We start from the raw sequence: 25,514 nt of genomic DNA on the forward strand, positions 1-25,514 counted from the left end.
TTGGATGACTGGAACACAAATTACACTCTGGTCATCTGGTCTAGTTTACTTTACCATCTGTATATTATTTTCAGAAATAATGTATTTGCATAAGAAGTGATTGGTAATTATTTCCAAAATCTGGACTGGATGAGGTTGGACATATCCTAAACAGGACAATTTTTGGTATATTTGCCAGTGGTCAAAAAAGAAACTGAGTCCTTGTGTATAAAGTGCAGGGCGGGGTGCAAAGTGCAAAAAACAAGCACAAACAAAACTTTTTTTTTGCCCTTGTGCACCATGCCCTGCCCTAGAGAGAAATTGCCTGCAAACAGACTAGAATAGTTAAAATGAATGCAAGAGGTGTTTTTTTTCACCCAGTGAAGCACACCTAAGAAACATTTTCAATTCATAATTGCCACAGCTTTTTAAAACTTGTCACCTAATGGCTATAAAAAAGCAAGCCAATGCATGGCTGGCACCCACAGCTAAAAGTTGTGTTGCACAACTTTGCTTGCTTTTTTCTTAATCTTTCATTTTCTCAGCTGCATATACTTGCCAGAGTAGAGCAAATGATTTGAGTAGAGCTTCACGTCTGCTGGCCTCCATGCACGGTGCCAAGCACACTAGGATTACACTTTGGGTGATGGGCCACAAGGAGTCTAGGGGCTATGCCAGGGCTGCAGTTTCACAAACAGATATACTGTACAGAGCAACTTATGAAAAAACACAGGTTGAACGAAAGGCACTAATAAGGGCTTTAAACAATGCAGTAAATAAAATAATTCAGTCAAAAAGACCATGCAGTATCTTCCAGCATTTGAGAGGGGAGCACTTTAAATATATGAGTTAAAATGGTTTATTTTGATGTTTTTATCTTTTTTTTGTGTTCCTACCATCTGAGGTCATAATTTAAAATTAAATTAATTAATTAAATTTAAAAAGTGCATAAAAGCACTGCCCCCGCCCCAATGCAGTTAAAAATACAGCTCTCCTCACATTTTGGGGTGTGGGCCATAGCATACATAAAAAAGATGGTAATATTTTCCCATCAGGCATTTTACTGTTATCAGTCTATACCCTTGTTCCATTTTTCATCTTACCAAAATTAGAGGGGTTGTTAACAATTATAATAAAACACTGGATCTTTACCAGTAATAAATTAAACAAAAAAATAAATAAATACAATACAGTGTTTTCTGTCACACAGCAAAGCTAAAGAAATGAAATGAAAACCATTGCCCTAGCTTACTGTTCCAGTGTCTGACAAGGTAGGGAAGTACAGACTAATCACAGGGTTCACACAGCCAGTAGTCAGACGCAAGTGGAATTTCAAGTTTAAAGTGACCTGCCTTGACTCCTTGGTTGCAAATACAAAATTTTTATAATTCCAGCTGTCTCAAAGCAGAGAGGTGAAAGAAATTGCACCTTTTGGGTGTTAGTAAGGGTACAGGTGACTGTTTGGCACTTCATATTGGTTTAAGTTTATTTCACATTAAATGAATATGTGGATTTTTTTAAAAACAGATAAAACAAAAACATGGACAATGTTAGATCCATTTGTTACAATTGTCTCAGCTATTTTCTTATGCAACTTTGGTAGTGATTTTAATCAGTGGGGCATGCCTGTTAGTGGCATATCCCTATGAGTGGCAGGGTGAGAACATGATTCAAAACTCTACCTGACCAACCCAAAATAAGACAGAATGGCTAATTCAGTAGAGAAACCCATTCAGTCACCTAGCTGCACACATTTTTTATGAGTGCCGATGGGTTAAAAAGAAATCTAAAACAGCTTTTTTCACAGTTTCCATACAGGCCCCAAGGAATTTTAATGCACTCAAGTTGTACAAACTCTGGCCCTTATTCATGTATTTCCAGTTCTTTATTAAAAGTGTGGTTAGGTGCATAAAAATAGAGAGAGAAAACCTAGAACAGGGCCAGGAATATAGAGGGGTCTTTGGGGGTCCTGAGCGTACAAAACCAAACATATTTACATATTTGATCACTCACACATCACTGTCTCAGTGCCAGTTTGGTAACCCTTTTATTTTGCTCCCTGTTTATCTTTTAAATTCTACTATGTAAGCAGACATATAACCCAAGCATATCACAGCAGTCTTTGTAAAAAAAAGTAAGTAGGCTTTCAGAGGTAAGCCTTAAACCTTTTAAATAATGTTGTTCTAACATATCATGCAATAAGTTGCTATACCAGTGGTGCAACTTATTGGGCTCCACAGCAAACTTTTTAGGGTCCCATAAACTTTGTGAATAAGACAATTTTGTAAACAAATATGGAAAATGTAAGTTCCCCGCTTGGCACCCTATAAATGCTGGGTCCACCAAGTCATAGGGTCTGCTTCCTCTATATTTAACCTACTCTTACCCAGGAAGTGACAAGTGCTAAGGTAAGTTTCTTGTATGCACATTGTATTATTTTAATGTTGAACTCCTCAGATATATTTACCTGCCCAAGGACAACGAGTAGGGACTTTTTTTTAATAATTATTTTGCAAATGGTGTTTCTTTTTACTTACTTAATTGCATAAACTGTTCTGGAATTCCTGTGCCGCAGAGACTGTCTCACTAAACAAAGAGCGAGCATTCATTCATTCCCCCGCCAAGTGTTCAGCTGCCTGTATTAAGCGCTCTGTCTTGCTGCTGAACCCCGGTTCTCCTCCAATCCTGGCCTCTTGTATATCACTTAAGATCCAGCTGAGCTGAAACCTCATTACTAGATAATTAGTAATCATGAACAAGCCTTTTACATTGCACAGCATAAAGGGACTTTCTTAACACTCAAATCATAAATAATGCTCAATTGAAAACAGAAAAAAAAAAATAAAAGAACCACAGGCTTTTCACAGGAGACGGAGAAGGTCAAAGCAAGCAAACAAGTAAAAGAAGCTGTATTTATACGTACCTCAATTGTTCTCCTCTGACACAAACGTGTAAGTAGAGGACTTCACTGTCTCTCAGATATTACCAAATAAAATGCCTCCCAGGCAGAATGAAGAACTGTATGGAGGTCAAGCACATTTTATTCAGCAACAAGCTCAAGAGGCCTGAGAAAGGTCTGTCTCTCTGATTGTCCTATCGCTGGAGAGAACAATAGTACACTACTCTTATTAATGGGCCTTATTTATCAAGTTCTCCTGAAACAAAGTAAAACTTAAGACCTGGCCCATTGTAGCAGAACAAACATTCATTAAATACTTTCTTCAATCTGGCTATGTATTTATTGATTTTTTTTTTCACTGAGTCTATGCTAATTTGGTTTATAGGATGAGGTAATTTGGTGGAATGCCATCCCTAAAGATGTGTGAAAGGGCAGTTATTTATTGTAATTTCTATGCCATTTAATTTTGGGTTTTAATTGTAAAATTTAGCAAACACTTCAAGACTTTACAATGAGTACTAATGACTAATGTTGAGTTTGGGGTCTATGGGACAGATTTAAGTTTGTTTACTTCACCTTTTTTATTCATATTTTTTATTAAATAAGCTAACTTTTGAATAAAAAATCAACTTTAATCAAAGTAGGAAAAACATGGAAATTACACAAATACAAATTTTGATAAATAAGCCTCCCTGTTTTTGTTTAAACAATGCATTTATTCTTCCAAAGTAGTATTCTGATATGTGTTATGCACTCAGAGCCTACAGCCTTGCTTTTGTTTGTTGATCAAAGGACACTTGTAACCATACTGGATTATAAATGTAGTTTAAATTAGTTAATTAGTTACAATGCTTTTTAAATATATTATATATTTTTTTTTTTCTTAGGCTGATGCCACACATGGCGTTTTTACGCTGCGTTTTTTCTCAGCCTAAAAACGCTGCACAAGCCACACAGCCCCTGACTATGGCGTTTTTCAGCCTAGAACTGGTGACGTAGCAAATCCCGTTTCCCATGGTGCTAATAGTGCAAAATAGTAAAAAACGCCGCGTATTTCAGCTAGGTCTGGCAGCTACCTTTGTGTATACATAGGAATAGCTTGCTTTGCAAATACTGGCGTATTTCAGCCAACGCTTGAAAAATCCGTGCTAAGGCGTTTTCTAGCGTATTTACGCTTTGTGTGGTTTGCCTCGAGTCTTTTCAAGTTATTTCTATGGATGATGATATCAGGCTTTTTTCAGCCGCTGAGAGAATTACAAAAAACACAGCGTAAAAACGCCACGTGTGGCATCAGCCTTAAATACTGCCTGCTCCGTGTTAATGGTTAATCTTATGAGTGCAATCCACATTACATCAGGCCAATATCAAACACTTAAATCAATGTTTTAATGTATAGTGGGCAAGTGGTAAAGGTAATAGTAATAAAAGGTGCAACTGGTATTGGCCTAATCACCGTCCTATAGCAACCAATTAGCAGGAAGCATTTGCTGGTCAGCTGTTTAACAGCAAACATATTATTGGTTGCTATGGGCTACTGCACCAAGGCAAATCAGAGGCTTTTATTTCACATGGGGGCTAGTGTGTACCCAATTGGATGTGGCCCCTTTATTTGTGGAATACTCCAGAGCTACAGCTGAGATATTTCCTGCCTCATTCAGGGAACTACATATCCCATAAAAGAGCAATTAACAGGCAGAAGGCAAGGCAGATTTCCCCTAGCACTGGCGAAATGACAGGTATTTTATAACATTCTGAGAATTATTTTTGTCTAAGATCAAGCAATAAACATTTATCTCACTAAGACCAACCTGTAAACGATCAATGCATTACTGGAAACAACGTGCTGCAAATAAAACACCATGATGTGGTGATCTAACATTAAAGCTGGAATTTATTTTATTACAAGCATCTGCAATATAGACTGAACATGATTTTTTTTTAGATAAAGGAGAATATATATAATAATTTTATAAAACTTTTCAAATGATACAAACACAAACTGTCTAGAAATGTATTTAGTATTGGGTATGCATAGACAGGGAGTTTTGTCCCATCAGAGAAGAGGCACATTCCCTGGAGTGCATGCCCAGATTTGTGGAGAGGCCACAAAGGCCCGGGCCTAGGGCAGCAGAAGTTTAGGGGCGGCATGCAAGAAAATTTTTAAATTTGGCTCCCATACAGAGCAGTAGGGACCTCTCCCCACTGCTCCGTATGGGAGTTTAAAGCAGCGCATGTGCACTCGCGGTTGCGGGGGGGGGACTGGGGGGTGTTGTCGCGCGTTTGTGCATGCGCACTGGTGGTTGCGCGTTTGCGTATGCGCACGGGTGGGGGGCGACCAGCAGGGAAGAGAAGAGAAATCCGGCCCTGCTGGAGTGGTCATGCTGGAAGATGCATGATAGTTTCAAGAAGACATTGATTGTTTTTTTTGCCTACTAATGATATTAAAACATTGTATAGTATGATAAGACCTTGAATTATCTAATATATGAAATTGAGTCTGAAATCATTATTAAGCAATTTTCCTTTGTATGGATCAGTTTATAAAATGAAAACTCACAAACCTGCTTTTGAAAAAAGTATGCATCCCCATACATCAAATCAGTCTGATGAAAAACTTTCAAACTGATTTAAAACATTTTCTAGAGACATGTGTGGATGCCAAAATATGGCAGAATCTGATATTAAATATTTTGCTAGCATTGTATGAAGTAGACCTATTTATCAAATATCAATTCAACTTTAAGCCACTTTATATAAGGGACATGAAAGTTGGATATTATTTGCTGTTATCCATGACTCTGCTTACACCAGTAAATAGTTATACGTCATTCTCTGAAGATTCATTTCCACATTAATATTCTTAAATGGACCTCCATCTTGCAAATGATCTCATGCCAGATTACACTGATTTCTACACTCATCTTTCTCCTGCAGCCCCTTCATTAAAAAAGTAATTAAGGGATCATACAGCACACCAACAACTTCTACGGATCATTCTTTGCTTTTTGCTTCCTCCATAGATCCTTGCTCACCCAACTCTTTGAAATGCAGAGCAACAAGATTTATTGATCTGTTCGCTCTCCCTTGTGTTCGCTTTTAATCTAGTTTTAAAAGCAACCCAGGAAGTTCTGGCGACTAAGTGAATCCTTGCAGTCAGACTGAAATATGGCTAGCAAATTAAATGATGTTCTGGAAGATTGTTTCTGACAATGATGAGATGTCTGCTGGGAATGAGTGGGCAACACACAAAAGCAATGAAATGATCAAGCTCAGTTCACAAGCAAAGATAGAATGTTTACAAGGAAGATCTCATATAATAAAACAATGCAGAATTTAAAATCTGAACATATGTACAGAGGCTCATTTGCTAACTCTGGGAAAATTTGCCTGTGTAGTATCACCAATCAGGGATTTGCTTTAATTTTTCTACCTGCAGTTGAGAGATGAAATCTAATTGCTCTTTGTTTGAAATGGATTAGTGCACTCAGGCAAATCTGCACAGAGACTATTAGCCCTATTGTCTCTCATGCAGTTGTGACCCAGGCTTTAACCTCAGCCAGGATTAAATGACATTTTAACCACATGCATAACAGTTTAGGGCTCATTTATATCTGCAACCTCACTTAAGGCTGTTTTCAAAACCACTCCTTAAACTTCTGCCTAGCTGCACTTAGTACACTGTGTCTTTCCCTCCTCCTGTTGCAAATTGTACTCAAGTGCACCTATTGAGCTACTTCCACCACTAAGATTTCACAGTGGCCAGTGTCAACAGGTGAAGCATGCTTGCGCCTAAGGAATCATGTGCAGACTCATTTTGATATAGAGCACTAGAAGTTATGCAATTCGCACAATTACATTTTCAATGCAGTTTTGTCCCGTTTCCTTTGCAGTTGTTGCCTATGAGAATTGCAGGTGACAATGCAAATAATACGACAACTCCAGCACATATAAATGTGTGTATAACTGTAAATATACATGATGCACGTAAAAAAGTAACACCCTAATATTTTCAAATGTCTTTCACTGGAATTTTTGAAAGATAATGTTTATATGTAAAAAAATATGAACCAAGATGTAACTAAATTTAAACTTTTCAGCACTTTGCTAAGAAACTTCAAAATAAACATATAGCTAAAACCATTAAATCCAGAGATGACAAGAGGATATAAAACTGTTGTGTAATTTAATTCGACAAAAGATACTGTAAATTGATTTTTTTCCTTTCAGAGCTTTGTAAACATCTCCTAAATATGAAAACATTAGTGGTAACATAACACAACAGTAATTCAAACCACATAAAAAAATCCACAGAGCTGCCACCTCCAACTCTACATAATACACAGATATTTGTGATGATTGTTATGCCTGTTCTCTATCTATGTACAAAAAGTCCATAAACAACATTATATTCTCTGGCACAGAGCTGCCACCTTTAACTCTACATAATACACAGATACACCAACAATATTTGCAAATGTTGTACACGTGGAACTGTCCAATGTGGCATAACTACCATAAAGCAGATACTGCAGTCACTGGTGGGCCCACTAGGGATCTCTAGGTCTGCTGTACGATAGGTCCCCTCCCCATCCGCTTCAAGCTTAGGGGGTCAGAGAGCAGCACATTGAAGATGCACCACTGTAACTATCTGCTTGGAAGTCCAAGTACAATAAGAAATAACATCCTGACTTAACAGAACAACCACATTTCCTATCAGAATGAGTATACTATTGCCTATTTCTTTTTTCTTTTGTTCTTTTAACTCCCAACAACCAACCATTCTAATTTAAGGTGTCTGCTAAAAAGAAGACCAACCCTTATATAAATAAGTTAAATAAAAACATTTTTCATGACCCATGCAGTACCTTGTTTGTACCTTTTGTTGAACTAAGGGGCACTGAACACTTGGGATGCCATGGTCACACTTTTCTGAAATGTGTCAGTATCCCAATAATTATGTTTGACTTCTAAATCTGTAGACTTATTAAACAGACAGCAGTTTTATCTTGCTCATTGCTTCTTGTTCACTGTCTGTACCCTGTTGTTACTGCAGTCACACTAAAATGAACTGTAATAGAGTGTTATTATATACTGTAAATACTATACCCCTTTCATGAAAGTGACATGTTGTAGAGCATTAATGACTAAAATGAGGGGTCAGCTTTCTTAGTAATATGTAGCTGAAAGGGATTAGAGTGACCTCTCCCCTGGTGCAAATTCCAACTTTCAGACCTACAACAGTGTTAATTCTAATGCAGGACAGGAATTATACAGTGGCTTTTTTTTATACTTTTCCAGTTTATGTGGTAGGCAGGTAGTGTAGAAGAAAAATCATTGAGAATTAAGAGCAACTTTCCTTCTTCTGGGACAGGGTGAATGGTAAAATTGGAAGGCTAAATATAACAAACTGAAGTCTTTCCTTTATTTCTGATATCTACCATAAAATGTAGTTTTTTTTAAAAGCTACAGTATAATTTCATACAATTTATGCATTTAAGCTCACCCCCCCCCACTTTATAGCTTTATTAACTTTTTGTCCATGCATGTCCAGCAATTATTTTTTGTCCTGCATAATTTTGTGTCATCAGCAAAGAAAAATACAGTGCTTTAATGGCCACTCCTTTAGAAAGGTACCAACAAATGACAGCATTACTTCACTTGACATCCTAGTCTAGTTAGAGGCTACATCATTCACAAATGACAGTTCATATCTGGGCATGATTGTTAAGCCTGTGCTCTAACTATGTACAAAAAGTGTTCTCAAGACCGACAGACCTAAATTAAAACAGCCAAAAAATATATGTATCTAAAAACATACCAACATCAACCAAAATTCTGGACAATTAGTTGCCATTCTAGCTTTTTGTAACTGTAAATGGTATTGGGATACTTTATATAATTTATAGCACCCTTGTGGCTAATTGGTTATACATATATATGCTTGAATAAAAATGGTGACATACAGACATCAATTGGAAACAAGGCGAAACAGCATTGATTAACCATTGTTGTGAAGGTACAAGCACAGAAAGATTAAATAAAAAAATCACAGATTATGAGCAAGGATGAGAAGAACAAGCAAGCAGAGACAACACACGTAAGCAATATACAATAAGAGTCTTCTAATTAAGGATTAGGCACACAAGGCAATGAAATTATAGAACTATCAAAGAATGATCAAATCAGAGAAGAGAAGTGGTAAGTGAGAGATCAGATGGGAAATCAGAAAATGAGAGAACAAGCAAAGCAAGAAAAAAATCACATGAGTGTTAACAAATGAAGAACTGAACAGCAATTTTAGAGAAGAGTCAGGATGACCATATGGTAGAACTATAAGAAGATAAAATGAGCAATAAAAAAAGAGACAACGTATGGAACAACAAAGCAGAAACAGAGAAAGCAATGACAGGGAACGTTAAAAGCTGAGAGCAAATCAGCTATGAGAAATGAACAAATAATATGTTGTGGCTTTTTATTATTTTACCAAAGCTGAACAATTTCTGTAATGTGTCAAAATGCAAGCATGATTTCCCACATTTTAGCAGGGCGTGCTTGAATTGTGAGGCAAAATGGTGCATTCTGTGAAATAGCAGATTGAAATAGCAACCTCTGTACTTGTAGTATTAAAATTACCCTTATGGTCTTTCATAGTATCTCCTCCAATTTGAACAATGGCCTACAATGCACTATTTTACAGTTATTGGTTACACCATACCTCAACTTCTTATGTATTCATGAAAGCATGCCTGAGTGGGGCTTAGAAACACCAGTGTCAATCTGATTTAGATTTAGAGGTGCACAGAAAAAATTCTAAGCTTGCTATCTGAAATTTATGGATGGCTTGTAGGTTGGAAGAATTATACTACTAGTAGCATAAAAATATTGAGATGTGGTAGTGCATTCATATTACTTGCCTTTGTACTATTTCTGCAAATAATGTATATCAACAATTCAAAAGAATTGCTATAAGCAACTCATTTTTTATAAATGCCTAGTAAAGATACTAGCTAGGTCATTTTCACAGATGATGCGACATGTTGAATTGGAAGTCATCCTGCTTGATAATCTGACTGGTAACATTAGTGGCTGAATCTATGGGGCTGATTTACTAATTCATTTTAACTATTTATATGAGCTGCTTATTATAGATCAACATAAGCTGTTTATATTAGGATCTATTTACTGAATCCTATCAGCATCTTCTACATGAACTTTCCAGCAGGGGAATGACTGGTTATTTGGCTCCACAGCAATGTCATTGGGCCCCGACACTTATGCATTATATGTAACTTATGCAAAAACATACGTTATTTTCAAAGAAAAGAAAGAACATGAGTTCAATGAATAAGACCTGTGCTGAACTTTTTTGCTGACTCTTTTTGCCTAAAAAAACGATGTTTTTTCTTGAGCTAAACAGGGCAAAGAGGGAAACTGAAGCTACTCCATGTTTGGTCCTTGCAAGGTAGATAATTAGATTACCAGTGCACAAATAGGCAAATGTCCTATGCATGGGGATTATCTGTGCACTGATAATGGAGTAGCTTTAGTGATGAGGATATCTGTCCAGTTTCGCTTCTCCGAAAAATCCACAAAACTGCTGAAAAATTGGTGAAACTCATTGAAGTCCACAGGCGACAAATTTTATTTACAACAATTTTTTTTACTCCAAATGGGCATTTTTTATATCAGGGACATTTTTGCCTTGGCACCATTTTTGTCTAGCCGAAATTGCCTGTTTGCCTAGTTCAATAAATATTGAAAAATATTTTTCAGTAATGTTAATTGAAACAATAGGCAGAAAGTTATGTTTGGTTCCCATTCATTTTAATCTTAAACAAAGGGGTATACTGCCTGTTTAAATGAATAGGGTATACAATAGAGCAAGTTCTATATTTGTTTATAACCTGCCAAACATGCACTATTTAAGTTTAAGCAAACGCAATGGTCATGGTTTTAAAGCAATTTGTAACCAACATCAAGGGCAGAAGCTGTACCTAGATTAAGCTGTGCCTCCCCAGTTTTCCTGCTTGATTTACTTCCAGTTGTTAGTTTACTCCAGTTCCCTTACCGTCACTACCAGAAACATAATGCACATAATCTGATTGCCACATGAGCTCTAACAACTTGCAGCCACATGACACACTGGCCTTTTCACAGGCTTAAGTTAAGAGGTGGGCAAGACTGTTGGAAGATGAACTGGTGCTAGTTGTTATCTGCATAAGGCTGTTTGTATGAATCAGCACAGCTTCCAAGCATAAGCTTTAACAAATAAAGCCAATGGAAATTGTGCTGCCCTTTAAACAAAGACTATTTCTATGGTCAGAGTACCGTTAATCATAGAAGCATAAAACTGCCCAGACAACGACTTTTTTATAATTATATAACTTAATGCTAAAAAAATTGTTACAACACAGAGACAAGAATGTCACCTTCTTGCATAGAAACTCTGAGGAAAAAATGATGTATGGGCTTTTTTTCAAGATAGCACCATTTTTTACACCACAATTTTACACTCTACTCTCAGTGGCACATTTGCATAACATAATTATACAGCTTTATAAATGGGCCTGATTTTACACAGCCTACCATGGAATTTAATTGACAATGTTTGCTGCACTTTAATGCGTTTTTTTTAACACTTTCATAAACATGACGTATTATGAGGTGACATTAGGTGAATTCTTGATGAAAACAGATTTAGATTTGTAGAAAACAGACTGCACTAAACCAAAAAAAATAATTAAAGGACATGATGTATCATTTTGTGTCTAACTGGCAAAGCCTCATCTTGAATATGCAGTATACTTTTGGGATTCAGTTCACTAAAATAGCATAATGCAGTACAGAGAAGGAAGGATTACTAAATTAATAAAGGCAAAAGGGATGCCAGTTGGAACTATAAAATAAAAGAAGAGGGATGTGATCAAGTTTTAGAACTCTAGTTAAAGGTGCAATAGAAACAATTATGTGTAATCTATACACCAGGAAATCGCTGCAAAGAATCCAACAGCAAGGGGCATACATTTAAATTTTTAGTGGTGGAGAGAATTCCAAAATACTGGCAGATATGATAGTTTACACTTAAAGTCTATTTAGCTATCAGCAAAGGTTACTGGCAGCTTCAACCCGGGAATTAAACTATTTGTCATTACGGAGTAAGGAAGTCTTGAGTCAAATTGATGATGGTTTCAAATAGTTTTTTGAACGTTCTTACATGTACTCCTCTGCACGTGCCCATAACTTCCCCTAAATGGCTGCTTTTTGCATGACGAAAACAAATTGAACATTTTTGTTTTTAGCTAAACAATCAGTGTCAATTATATAATCCTATCTGCACCACAGAGGCTTCACCCTATCAATATACACACACACAGTTATTAGACTCTAGAGCGTCTAAAGTGCTCCTTATGTGTGCTTTGTAAAGGAAATATTGAATCATCACTCTAAAGGGTGCCTTGGTATTTCTGTAGTAAATGAGCATTTGAGAAGTAATCAGATAGCCTCAAACAGTATAGACTGCCGGTATGCAACTTCAAAGCTCCCCCTGCCTCTTTGTTAGAATGCAAAAAGTTAAAAATGTAACCACCAATTTATATCCATAACCCTTTTTTGCTGGCATAAGTGCCTTAAGGGAGACGGAAAGTCATTTTGGCATTTTACTGCCAACAGATTAGCCACATTAGTGCAAGCTAGAAAGCTATATTTATTCTGCAGAAAGCTTTACCTTACCTGAGTAAACAGCCCTAGAAGCTCCCTCAGTTTGTTTCAGATAGCAGCTGCCATTTTAGCTTGGTCTCTGTAGTTCCTGCTGCAGCTCTAGCCATTGGTAGTATAGATCACAAATTCTGATGGGAGAGGGAGTGATTTCTTATGAATTCTTATGGGAAGGGGAAGCAGGAGAGGGGGGAGAGGAGAGAGCTGCACAGACTCTGGCCCTGGGAATGAAGGATTTTTCTGAGAGAGGAAGTCAGATACCAAAGTACATGTATCCACAAAAGAAGACAAGAAATCCTGTGTTTCTTTTGATAGAGGACTCTGTGAGTGCTTATGGCTGTATTTACATATACTTTTCTGATTAAGCTTACTTAGTTTTTACCTTTCCTTTTCCTTTAAACAAAAAACTAGACAAATGTATGTATGCAAAGTGTTAGCTTTCCATAACAGTAGTTTTTTAAACAGTAATTCATCTGAATCATAGCTCCCAACTGTCCCGGTTTTCGCAGGACAGTCCCTCTTTTGACAGCTCAACCCGCAGTCCCGTATTCTTACTGAAAAGTCCCTCACTTCCCTTTGATCCCCTGCACTGAGCTAAAAAAGATACAAATTTAATGAAAAAGTAGCAGAGAGCCAAAAGTTAACCAAGCTTCACCTGCACTTAGATACATTGCTTCTCAAATTTAATTAAATAAGTGGGCTTTTGGCAGAGAGCCCAGAAATCTTAACGAGCCACACCAGCACTTAGATACAATTGTAACTAATAAGCTAAACAGGTCTCTTGGGGGAACTGAGACTTGCAGCTTAAAGGGCAATTTCAGCTTTTTTAACTAAACTGCAATAACACATAAGACAAGATCCAAAACACCCAGAAATGTGTTCAAACTTTAAATAACCTGCCAAATTTAGTCAAAATGGGAGTGGTATTTGGGGGGTGTGGTTGCAAAAATAGGCACGTTCAAAAGAAATTCGGCATGCTACGCACACCATTTCTTTTGGTCCCTCTTTCCATTTTCAAAATGTTGGGAGGTATGATCTGAATAGGCGCTGATCCACACAAACCAAAATTATTTGTATCAATACAAAAAATCCTCTTCCATCAAGTCCCCCACATAGATTAACAGCACCAGTTACAGGCACTTTTTACGTCCATCAATCCTTTGCTGCAGCAACTCCCACAATGCCATGAAGGATTAACTGTCAAGTACTCCCAAGTATATCATTCAGGGGCAAACAGGATCAGGTGGTCTTTGTGTTCATCCAAGTTTTAAACAGCCTGATTGTGCAGCACTTAATGCACTTAAGAAAAGGCTTATCATAATGAACAAAAGAGAGTTTCACACTAAATCAGTATGTAGTGGTATTCTAGTTAGATGGGCATCATCTTTCTGTATGCTTTATTATGTAATTAATTTTTATACTGCAAGTCTATCGTTTCGCACAATAACGGAAATACAACAAAAATAAAATTAAAATTCTAACCTCAAGACTAATCTGCTTTCATTTGAAATCCTATGTTGGTGGAGGGCAGAATAGAAAACCAAACAATTCAAAGACCACAAAAAAAATAATAATGACACTGAAAAACACTAAACATCGACACTTTCATTTAATGCCCATATATTTCATGCAGATATAGTGATATATAAATATAATTATAAGCAAACATATAGATGAGTAGGAAATTCTGTATTAGCTTGAATAAAGATTTGCAAAAACTGCCATTGAGCGCTGCCGCTGTTTACGTAAACTACTTTTTACTCTAGAAATTCAGTCACCTGCATTGGTTCCATTGACTTTAATCAATTCTCTGAGGTCTAAGAAGGTGTAAAATAATAATGCAATTTTTAGAGCTGGTCTGGAATTAAATGCATTTCTTACCTTTATACACTAATATCTCCATTAGCTTTTTTGTAATGGATTATTTACTGCATGTGACTGCAGCAAAGCATTTACTCTATTAGTGTGAAAGTATTTTACATAACAAAATAATAAAACATGAAAAAGTATAACATGACATAGCCACAGTTGTCCTTGTGCCTATGTAATGTACGAAACTTCATTTCACACAAAATGTGTATGGCAGGAGACAAAGCGAAATTGGCAAAGGCCTTGGATATTGGTCGTCACGGGACAGTTGGAAAATTTTATTGCCCCTGGAGCACCAGCAAACATTTAGTACTGAATCATCACATAACAGTAGAATTCTTTTGTTTCTACCTGCATATCTGTCGATTCAGCTCTGAACATTAGTGTAGTCTACCATTGGTCGCAGGAAAGATCAGAATTGTAACATGTTTGGCCACCATAACTGTATACATGTGTGGCTTTCTTTAGTGATTATCATATTCAGGCAAATATTTACTCAAACCTACCAAGACTGCACAATTACAATGTGTATAAGATAAGTCTACCCAATAGGTTAATGTATTGATAGTCTAAATATATGGGTTTGAGTCAAGTGCACAAAATACCATGAAACTGAGACAGAAATTATTATAATTAGGAAAGAATTCTCTCTTTTTCCTGGTCACCCATGACTCTATTTATAGGAAAAATATGAATGATTACACTTGTTTCTTAATAATGTCCTAAACCACTGCTTAAAGGACATTACAATTTAATCAAGCCTCTTGGGATGCCAAAACATGATCATGTTTGTTAAGGACCAATTAGCTGATCAGCATATAAGATCCACAGCAGATTTTTTTCTTATGCTGACCATTACCATGCCATTGTGTTTTTCAGAATAGGCTTTAAAGAGGTATACAAAAGTGCCATAAAAGTATATTTTTTTATTATATATCTATGCAATTTTGCTGATACTATCCTGAACTATCTGAACTATTGTGGTCTGATGCTGCTCTTTTGTTTACCATAGTTAGTGTAACAATTAAATCACAAAGCATATTCAGACAAATGGAAGTGAAGATATAGAGTCACATGCACACAAAGAATACTTTGCTTATTTAAGCAAATCAAAATTGACAAGAACATTGGCAACATTTCTCTACTCTCCTTATTATTCTTAATCAGCCTCATCAGAAGCATTCATCAGATTTATCTATTTCTGAATTAGCAGAATAGAATCACTCCAGCCACTTGCCTTCGCCAACCCATCATAGCAAGTGCTTTTCACTTTTAATATAATGGGAAGCAACCGATAACAGTTTTGTTGTAATAAGTAACATGAAAAATGTAGTGCTAACAAGGCACCACATATAAAACAAGCCCAAGTGAGAAAAAATACACTCAATCTGTCCACAGATGTGTCTGATATACTGTGCCTATACAGCTATTCTATGGGTGAAAACACTGTGATTTCAAAATAATATCTACAGGGTAACCCTTTTGAAATAAAAAATAACAAAAGAGGTATAAAGGTGATACCTTTATTGGCTAACTAAGATAATCATAGCAAGCTTTCAGAACATTTTAGTTCCTTTTTCAAGCTGATTACCTATTTTTATTTCAAAAGGTTTACCCTGTAAACATTTTGACTGTCTAGCACGGTACATCACTTTTTCCTGCAAAATAATATCCACACATACTAGATATTGCCTTAGGAGTAGTTGTGGTCCAAATTGCTCAAACTATATTTCCCATTTATTCCCATAATGTATAAGAAATTAGACATTAGACACCACCTCTGCCATTTACTTTGTATATTTTGTATGTATCAATTTGTATACAGAAAAAACAATATCTACATATATTTTATTCATTACTTTAATATTAGTACTAAATTTATATCTATATAATATTAGTACTAAATTTATATCTATATATTTTATTCATTACTGTAATATTTGTACTAAATTTATCATTAGTCCATGTGGGCCACTGTCAAAAAAATACATATTTGTTTAGTTACCACAATAAACTGTAAATAGATGGGGCATGTAGATTGTAGACTGTAGCTCTTTCTTGTAGATTGTAAGCTCTTTTGGGCAGGGCCCTCTTCACCTCTTGTATCGGTTATTGATTGCTTTATTTGTTACTCTGTATGTCCAATGTATAAAACCCACTTATTGTACAGCGCTGCGGAATATGTTGGCTCTTTATAAATAAATATTAATAATAATTACATACAGTACATACGGTACAAAGGGTCCGATTCACCAATGGCAATTACTATTGTAATTGTCAGTATTGAGTCTGTGTTATCGCTAACACAATCAGTCCCTAAAACTTCAATTATAACACCAATAATTAGTATTCTCAGCCATTCAGTATTTCTTATTTTATAAGCATCTATAAAATTTTGGATCTCCTAAAAATTTGAATTATTTCTTAAGGGCTCAGTATTGTTGAATTTACTAAAATACATTTACTTAAATATGTTTATCATTTATATTATCAATACGTATTTATCTAAATAACTGGAAACATACATTTTTAGCTTTACAGCTGAATATACTTATTATGAATTAATATTGTAAAAGGGCCTTTTATACAGCCAAATGTTTAACAGAAATTAGCAAGTTTTTTTTAAGCACAGATGCAAGTGTAGAAGGAAGTACTGTATATGTTGCAGCAAAAGTGTTGTACTGAGAAGCTTTGGGAGTTCACAGACCTGTGTGAGCATTGGAAGTGTTTGGCCAGTTCTCTTTCCTGCAGCCTTCAGCCTGTATCCCTCAACTCCCTTTGTCGTATACAGCAAATAGCAAAAGGTGGGCAGTGTTTTAACAATTGAGTGCTAAAAAAGAATGTGCTGCTGCACAAACACAGCATCTTTGTAATTTGCTGAGATTGCGTTTCATAACACAGACCAATTCCTTGGTGTTGTTCAACAATGTAAATGATAGAACATGGCTCTGTTTGCAGCAATATACAGTCTGGGAAAAGGAAATTATCTTTTACAAAATTAGCCACCATATGGTGGCACTATTTCCATGCCACTTTTGCAGGGACAGTTCCCTCTATAAATAACTTCCAGTATGATTTAGAAATTGAAATTCTGAGGTAATTTGCATTTGGTCTTCCTTGTTTTCTTTCTTTTTTATTATGCTGCTTCCTATTGACCTGGTCTTTTTAAAGCTTTCTTGAAGACAAAGATAGTGAAGCCCAGCAAGCAGAAATCACATTAATATGTTTTTAAAAAGCGCCAACGTATTCTGCAGTGTTGTACAATAAACAGGTGTCTACGCTGAACATACAGATTACACACAAAAAACAATAACCAATACAAGAGTTAAAGAGGGCCCTGCCCAAAACAACTTGCAATCTTAAAGGAGAGATGCAAAACATAGGTTCAAGGTGATTATATAAAAGAAAAACACATAAAGACTAATTGCAAATTCTCGTAGAAAACAGTTGTCATACATCATCAAACAGGTACGGGACCTGTAATCCAGAAAGCTTGGGACCTGGGATATTCCAGATAAGAGGTCTTTCCATAATTTGATGCTCCATACTCTTAAGCCTACTAAAAAATAATTTAAACAATAAATAAACCCAATAGGGTTGTTTTGACTCCAGTAAGGATTGATTACATCTTAGAATCAAGTACAGTTTATTCAATCAAGAGCAGTTGATAAAACTACTGTTTTATTATTAGAGCAGAAAATAATTAGTAACATTTGAATTACTTGATTAAAATGGAATCTATAGTAGATGGCCTTCCCATAATTCAAAACTTTCTGAATAGTTGTTTTCAGATAACAGATCCCATACCTATTCTAGGTTAAAATTCAGCCTGTTAAAGTTTTCTATTGTAATGGTTTCTCACCAGCTGCTGCAGTAAGACACCCTGTCACTACCACTACACATATGCCTGTCCCTTGGTCTGTGTATTTACAGGAAATAGGCACATTTTGATAGCAGGGACACTTTGCCACTGTGCTTTTGCACCATAAGGGAAATGTACCTAATGGCATAATGCGCCTACAATATAAAACAGTTACAGAAATGCAACTGTGATTTAAGCATGCCTATCAGTAAATACAGGTTATAGAAAGAGTACAGACACTGAGCACTCATTTCTGGTCATAGCATCATTAAAGTAGCTCTGTGCAGATGGCCAGTTTTATAAACTAGGGACAAATAAAGGACATAATGTAATTAGGGAACATCTGGCAAAGGTCAATAGTTAGTACTAACATAACTATTATCCATTCATTCACTTGTATAAGAGACCCAGAGTGCTATTCTTAGTGGATGTACCCACAAGAGGTTTGAAATGCATTTGCCATGAAGTACAGTTCTATGCATTTCACTGCACAGCATCTTGTGTTTACAGATCATGTGTTCCTTGCAGGTCGCTACCTACTTAGACAGAGACCAATGTTAAATACAGATAAAATGATTCATGATCTATTTTTTGTTTGTCCTGTTTGGAGCAGACCTGCAAGAGTAGCATGGAATCAATTAACATATGCATTGCCGTGTGATGCAAAGCCTAAAATTGCAGCAGATGGCAGATGCATTGTGACAATTGTGGATTTAGGGCCAGAACCGCCAATCATTACACATTTGAATTTCTATGCAGCATCCAATAACTCTGATTTACAACAGCACTAACCAGAGTCAAATCAATGAATAAGGTGAACATACCCAGACAGCCATCTTCTGTCAATTCCAAAGTAAAATACTAAATTATACAGTACCAAACAACACAGGGTTACCTGAAAATGCCTTTATTCAAAAAAGTAGCATACACTCCAAGAGGTGCAATGCTTCAGGCTGCCATTAACCTTTTCTTCATGCTACTGAAAAAAATATTGCCTTCTTCACATATAGCTAGACTATATAGCACTGACTAACCATACAGATTGTAGAATTCTGTGCCTATGCTTTTGATTATCACAGTGGTGGTGGAGAGAAAAACAATGGTAAATGTTCTACCTATGGCAGTTATTGAGAGTAACAAGCAGCCACTGCTAAGCGATGCCACCATTAACTGCCAGAGTCTGCCACAGGGAAAGAGTTTCGAGTTTCCTGTTTTTTGTTTTTTTAATAAAGGGTCTTCAATTTAAATTCTATCTGGTTTGCAATGCCAAGGAAAGATAGTCAATAAGGTTTAATTATATTATTTATTTTTACTGCTTATCACTCTATTTATCTTCTATTGACACATACAAAACCTCTTTTTGGTGACCTGGGTAACTGACTCTAGCAACCTGAAATGATATTAAACATCAAAATGGAGGAATGCAGCAAAAAAGACGCTTATAAATTTATTTTGAATGTCACTATCTACATCATAATAAATGTTCATTACAATGATGAAAAACTTGCCACTTCAGTATTGTTTTACATTGGCATGATGAGCAATGTTTTGTCGATGAATTTAAAATATTTGGATTTCTAGGAAATGGAAACAACTGATTGAGAGAGTTGTAGAAAGGGGGTACTTATTAATGTGTACAAGAATGTAAAAAATTAATTCTACTCTCTGTAGGTTCTGTGTTTCCTCCCAAAACAGAGGAAATATACTGAGCTTTTCTAAGATCTTAAACTATCAGTGACTAGAAAGCATGTCAGAAAGTGTGTAAAAAAGGGGGATAGTCAATTCTACAATGTAGTGAAAATATGTCCTATTTATTTGGGCAATGTGTAAAACATATTTATTAGGCCAAAAATCCTATATGTACAACAAACCAAATTAAATACAAATAAGTGGCTCTAAAGAAACTTACTTTAAAGGCAATGCCGCACAGGGAGATTTGTTGCCCATGTTAAGAAATTCCAAATGCGGGCCACAATTCTCCCCGAAAAAGCCTCGCCCTTTGCTAAAGTAATCGCCGCAAGTAAGTTACATTACTCACAGTGATTCGATTACTACAATTACGCCAAATAGCCGCACATAAAGCCGCCCACAGTATACATTTTTTAATATGGGCAACAAATCTCCCAGTGTGTCATTGACCTTAATAGTAAGTAGTTAATTAATACATAAAGCCAAGTTATACATAATTTAGTTGTCATTATACAGAAAGACTTTGCTTAAAGACACAGGAGAAACTATTGCCAAATGCAACTGTCACTATAATTATTCAAAGTTTCATTTTGCTGTTAATTTTATTTAAGAATGTATATCGAATATTATAGCACAAAATGTCAGCTTTGTAGGCATGGCGCATATTTCTGTTGCCTAGCAACACTTGTGAAGTGCTCTGGGGGGCTTTTGCTCCCCATAGAAAAGTATGATGGAGTTTGACTTACAATGCAATAACATAGGTTCATCTGTGTAGTTTTTTTGTGTTGTTGTTTAGGTAGAAACTGAGAGTTTTAATTGCAAAAGCTGTGCTGTATTTTACACTGCGGCATAATGCACTAATGATTAGATCAGTATTATAATATAATTGTTCTCCTGATGGATCCTGATTAAATTGACCCTAGCGTGTGTGTGTACACATAGAACAGGGAAGCTAGGCTGTATGCTTTATTGCAGCAGAGTCTGATGTACATATAATAAATACATTTGTTTTACCATAACTTTCAAAAAAAGCCCCAAAATAAAGGAATGCTATGTCCCATACAGTCATTTTTAATTAAACAATTCTCAATTTTTGCATTTAATTTTTCTCCGTAATAATAAAACAGTACCTTGTATTTGAGGGTAACCATATTGGTGGCAAAACAATCCTATTGGGTTTATTTAATGTTTAAATTTTTTTTTAGTTAACTTAAGGCATTGTGATCCATATTATTGAAAATTCACTATTCCTCGTCCCAAGCAGTTTGGGTAAGAATTCCCTCTCCTATACCATAATCATGCACCCCCAATTAAACTATTTTATAACATTCTTAGCAGTTTTTATTAAGTAAAATTTTCAAAATACCATGGTGTAAAAAAATTATCTGTTTCAAATTTGTACTGAAGAACTATTATTTTAAAAATGATTTGTTGATTTGTTGTACATAAAGACTAAAATTTGAAAATTTATTTCATGGGATCATTTTAAGGTTTGCAAGCACTGGAAAGTATATACTCAAGTATAAGAATATCTTCTGTGCATACATTTGTCAGACATATTAGGGAGACTCTACGTGTTTGGTAGTAAGTTAGCTAAGAGACAATATAAATATTTTTACCTTTTTCTGTTGGTTTCAAAGAGATTTGCTGATGTTAGGGGAAACATTCCTTGAAAAATTGTTCTGTTTTATTTCCAAAAAATTCCATGTTTGATATTAACCTTATCAATTTCATGGCTAATACCTGAGAAAAGAACTGTAATTTTGTCCTATATCAGTAATAGTAACTCTTCTGTTTCTTTTCTTTTTATCCTAATGCCGCTATTGACCTATATTTTTTGTAACCAATTGTTCTGAGTAATTTTTATTAAGGTTTATTTATAAAAGAAAGAAAATATTGCCCATCCAAATCCTGAATACCCATTCTGTGTAATCAGAGCATGAGGAAAATGGGTCCTAAAGAGACCCTGCTTGCAGTAATCAGGGCCACTTGGGAATATCACAATAATATTCATTATATTTGTGTTTAAAACCCATTACATTTTTGTTGTTGTTGCTTTTAACATACATGATGTGTAGGAAAAAATAGATTTTAACCCTGAGCCAATCATGTAGAGGGTCATGAGGATGGGCCGATCAGTATAAAATACACAAACATAATAAATTATTTTAACATAAACCTCCTTCCCCAACATAGCTTAACTCAAGTATATTAACATGTCACCAAGTTTTGGCAAACCACCAGGAGTTGTCTCAAATGGCTTCCAATTACAGTTGACTGAAATATCAGGGCTTATTCAAGGAATTGCCCTAAATCGCTTCCCATTATACACAGTGACACAGTCATTTATATTGAAAAAGAGACAGTAAGTTTAACCTATTTTTCAAAACCCCTTACTAGTTGACAGCCCACCGGGCTACCTGCCAATGGCAAAAATAAATATCTGCCTGACAAGGACAATTGGATAGTTCCCTGGATCAAATGCTTCCAACTGTTTAACAAACGTTAACTACATATCCCTTTATTACTAATAAACAGTCACCTAATTTTTGATTCCTAAAAATTAATTAGTCATTACCAATTATATTGAGGGTGAATTTATAGTAATGTCTGTGTTTCCAAATATCCAATTACACAAGTTCGTTGATGCTATTGTATAAGATCCACATCAGTTCGATTCATATCAGTATAAAGAGTATTGGGCCAAATTATTATTATTATTACGTCTATTTTATATAGTACTTGCACATTTCTACAGCAATTTTTACAGCGCGTATACGCCATTCCCTGCGCCATTCCCTGCCCATGTAATGTAAGGTCCCTATCACAGTCACACACACAGCAGGGACAGTTTTATCAGGGCTCAATTAACCTGCCTTTTTGGAGTGTGGGAGGAAACCAGGGTAGCCAGAAAAACCTGACACAGACACAGGGAGAAGATAAAATCTCATTGCAAATAGTGCCTTGGCTGGAATCAAACCCAAGACAAGACTAGTGCAAGGCAGCACTAACCACCATACCCCTTATATTAAACAAAAAAGACATTGTACACCTTCCAATTATTGTAGAATGACAAATAATATGATCAGGAATATTGACAATGTGCACAGGTTAACAATAGAACATGTTTACAGAGACACATGAACAATTATTGCTAAAAATCTGTTGAATGGATGATGGCTGCTTATTTGTGCTTTAAACCCAGATATTCCAAGAATTTAAGCAGTTTGAAAATAGAAATGATGATGAGTTCCTCATCATCAAGATTGCCTATAAATACATTATCCAGAAAGTTATTATCCAGAAAGCTCCAAATCATGGGACGGCCATCTACGATAAACTCAATTTTAGAAAAAAAATTTTAGAAAAAGATATTGAGGTTCTGTCATCCTGTGTATATAATAAACCTCTTGTATATTATAAAATGTTCTACTATAATGTGACAGTGCTTTTTATACCATGCAAGATTCATTTGAGGGATTTCTTCCACAATCAGCCTGTGATACAATGAAGCCTCCTCTAGCTGTATGAAACCTACAGTAATGATACCACAAATACCTATTGTGAGACTAACCATATATCTCACCACTGTACCTAATGAGATCTGTCTTAAGAATGAAATAATGTGTGCATACCAACTTCTTACAAGGCATAATACTCATTGTATAACCTGACCTTTTCCATTGTGTGAATAAGGTTTCCTCCATAACTGAGAGAACTGAACTGTGTTTTTTATTTATATTTATAAAACAAACACTTCTCCCAGAAACGCTACAAAAATATAGCAAATTTTACAGACTAAAGTCTGAAAATATAAAACCACTAAAGTGCCTACAATTGCATATTGAATGATACTTCATACCATATTGCAAAGCGCATATGCTTACCCAGTTATCTGCTCAATAAACTATGATTTACATACATCATTGTATACTTACTTCTTTTGCATGATAAATAATAATTGGGCAACTGTACTAGAATTGTTCACTAAATAAAAGACTCTTTCCATCATTCTTTTTAAAGGCGCTGTTAAAGGGAAAATATTAATCTTTAAAATAGTAATCTCTATAGCGATTAAGACTTAAAATATGCTAATTTCCTTTATAAACTGAAATTGCGGTACAAATTATAAACAAGCCATTACACATGACCCAACCATTGCAAAATACTACATAGAATTAAGATGGTTGGAAAAGCAATGGCCATTCGTCTCACACTGTGCACTAAATATATTTTAAAATACATTGCTCGTTTAATTCCTTTTTCCTATTAAGGTGCATACAAATACATGTGTGACGTGGATTAGGAGAGAAGGTTTACAGACAAGCTATGGTTCTGCATTTTATATAATTGCAGATTCATACTTTTCTATTTAATACCAGTGCAGGTTTTTTCAGACCATTTCATAATATGCAGCAAGTACTTCTGGAATCGTTTTTTTAAGTTTAAATTCGATGTCTGTGACATGGTTCTGGCACCCTTCTATGTGACTGGACTTGCTGCCCTTTGTATTTCCTGACCTTGCATCATATAGCCATGCACTGACTTTTAGTTAGTATGGATTGCAGTGAAACTACAGTATGAGTTCCTGTCAGACCACATGCCCCTAACTGTGCATATTACTACTACCTATCTTTCCTTGCTCTAGATTCTGTACCTCCTACCAGCATCTCAGTGTCTGCTGTATGTGTGTACTGTGATAAACAATTGGCCATTAGTCATGGAAGTGTCATTATATACGATCATCATTTGATAACAGATACAAGTCCATCCTTTTATAAGGAGTCGATTATGTGGATTAAATCTTCAATACAATTAATTCTGCATACTACATAGTGTATATTGGAAAGCAATTAAATATCTAACATGATGCAAATAATAGAATTACATGTTACTGACTTAGCGGCAGTCTCTCAACATAAGACCTGATCAAAAATATTTATCCTAGTTTGATACCTTTGATGGGGGCAAATAAATATATTTTTTAACATTACAGTCTTATTACAAATCCTTTGAGTTGGCTTTTGGAATTTTCCTGTAAGGAAAATGTTTTTCATTAAACGTCAGAAAACATAAAACCTGGGTTTATGAGGAATGTTTCTCTTTTTTTAAGGCTAAATGCAGAATTTTCTCCTGGAAACTTGTCCCGAGCACTCTGAATAAGTAAGCTGTGCTAGTTTTATAGATCACTATCAGTGTGTTAAATTATGTGAGGTGCTTAATCCTCTCAGGCTGTTCTCTTTCATTTAATAACTCAAGTACTTGGAAAGCAGCCGGCTGGGTCTGGAAGTACTGAGCCAAAAACTCCGATCCATGCCAGCACCAAACTTAGGATCCTTTATAGGAATTCTAACATATGTTGAGCATTTAGCTGAACAAAAGAAATATTCCAGGCCAGCAAGGCAGACACGGGCAGAAACCCAAAACTGGAATACGAAAAAAAAAGTGAAGTCATGTATCTAATAAAATCCATATGTGAAATAATCAGCACAGAAAGAGAAC

The 25,514-nt window shown here is 35.6% G+C and overlaps 1 protein-coding gene across 1 annotated transcript in view; it reads right to left on the reverse strand.

Moving 5' to 3' along the window:
- The window catches only part of efna2 (ephrin A2), a 120,398-nt gene that overhangs the window by 90,651 nt on the left and 4,233 nt on the right, over positions 1–25,514 (reverse strand). The gene's annotated exons all lie outside the window — the stretch shown is intronic.

The sequence above is a fragment of the Xenopus tropicalis genome, chromosome 1 (genome assembly GCF_000004195.4).
Source record: "Xenopus tropicalis strain Nigerian chromosome 1, UCB_Xtro_10.0, whole genome shotgun sequence".
In the NCBI taxonomy this organism is placed as follows: Eukaryota; Metazoa; Chordata; class Amphibia; order Anura; family Pipidae; genus Xenopus; species Xenopus tropicalis.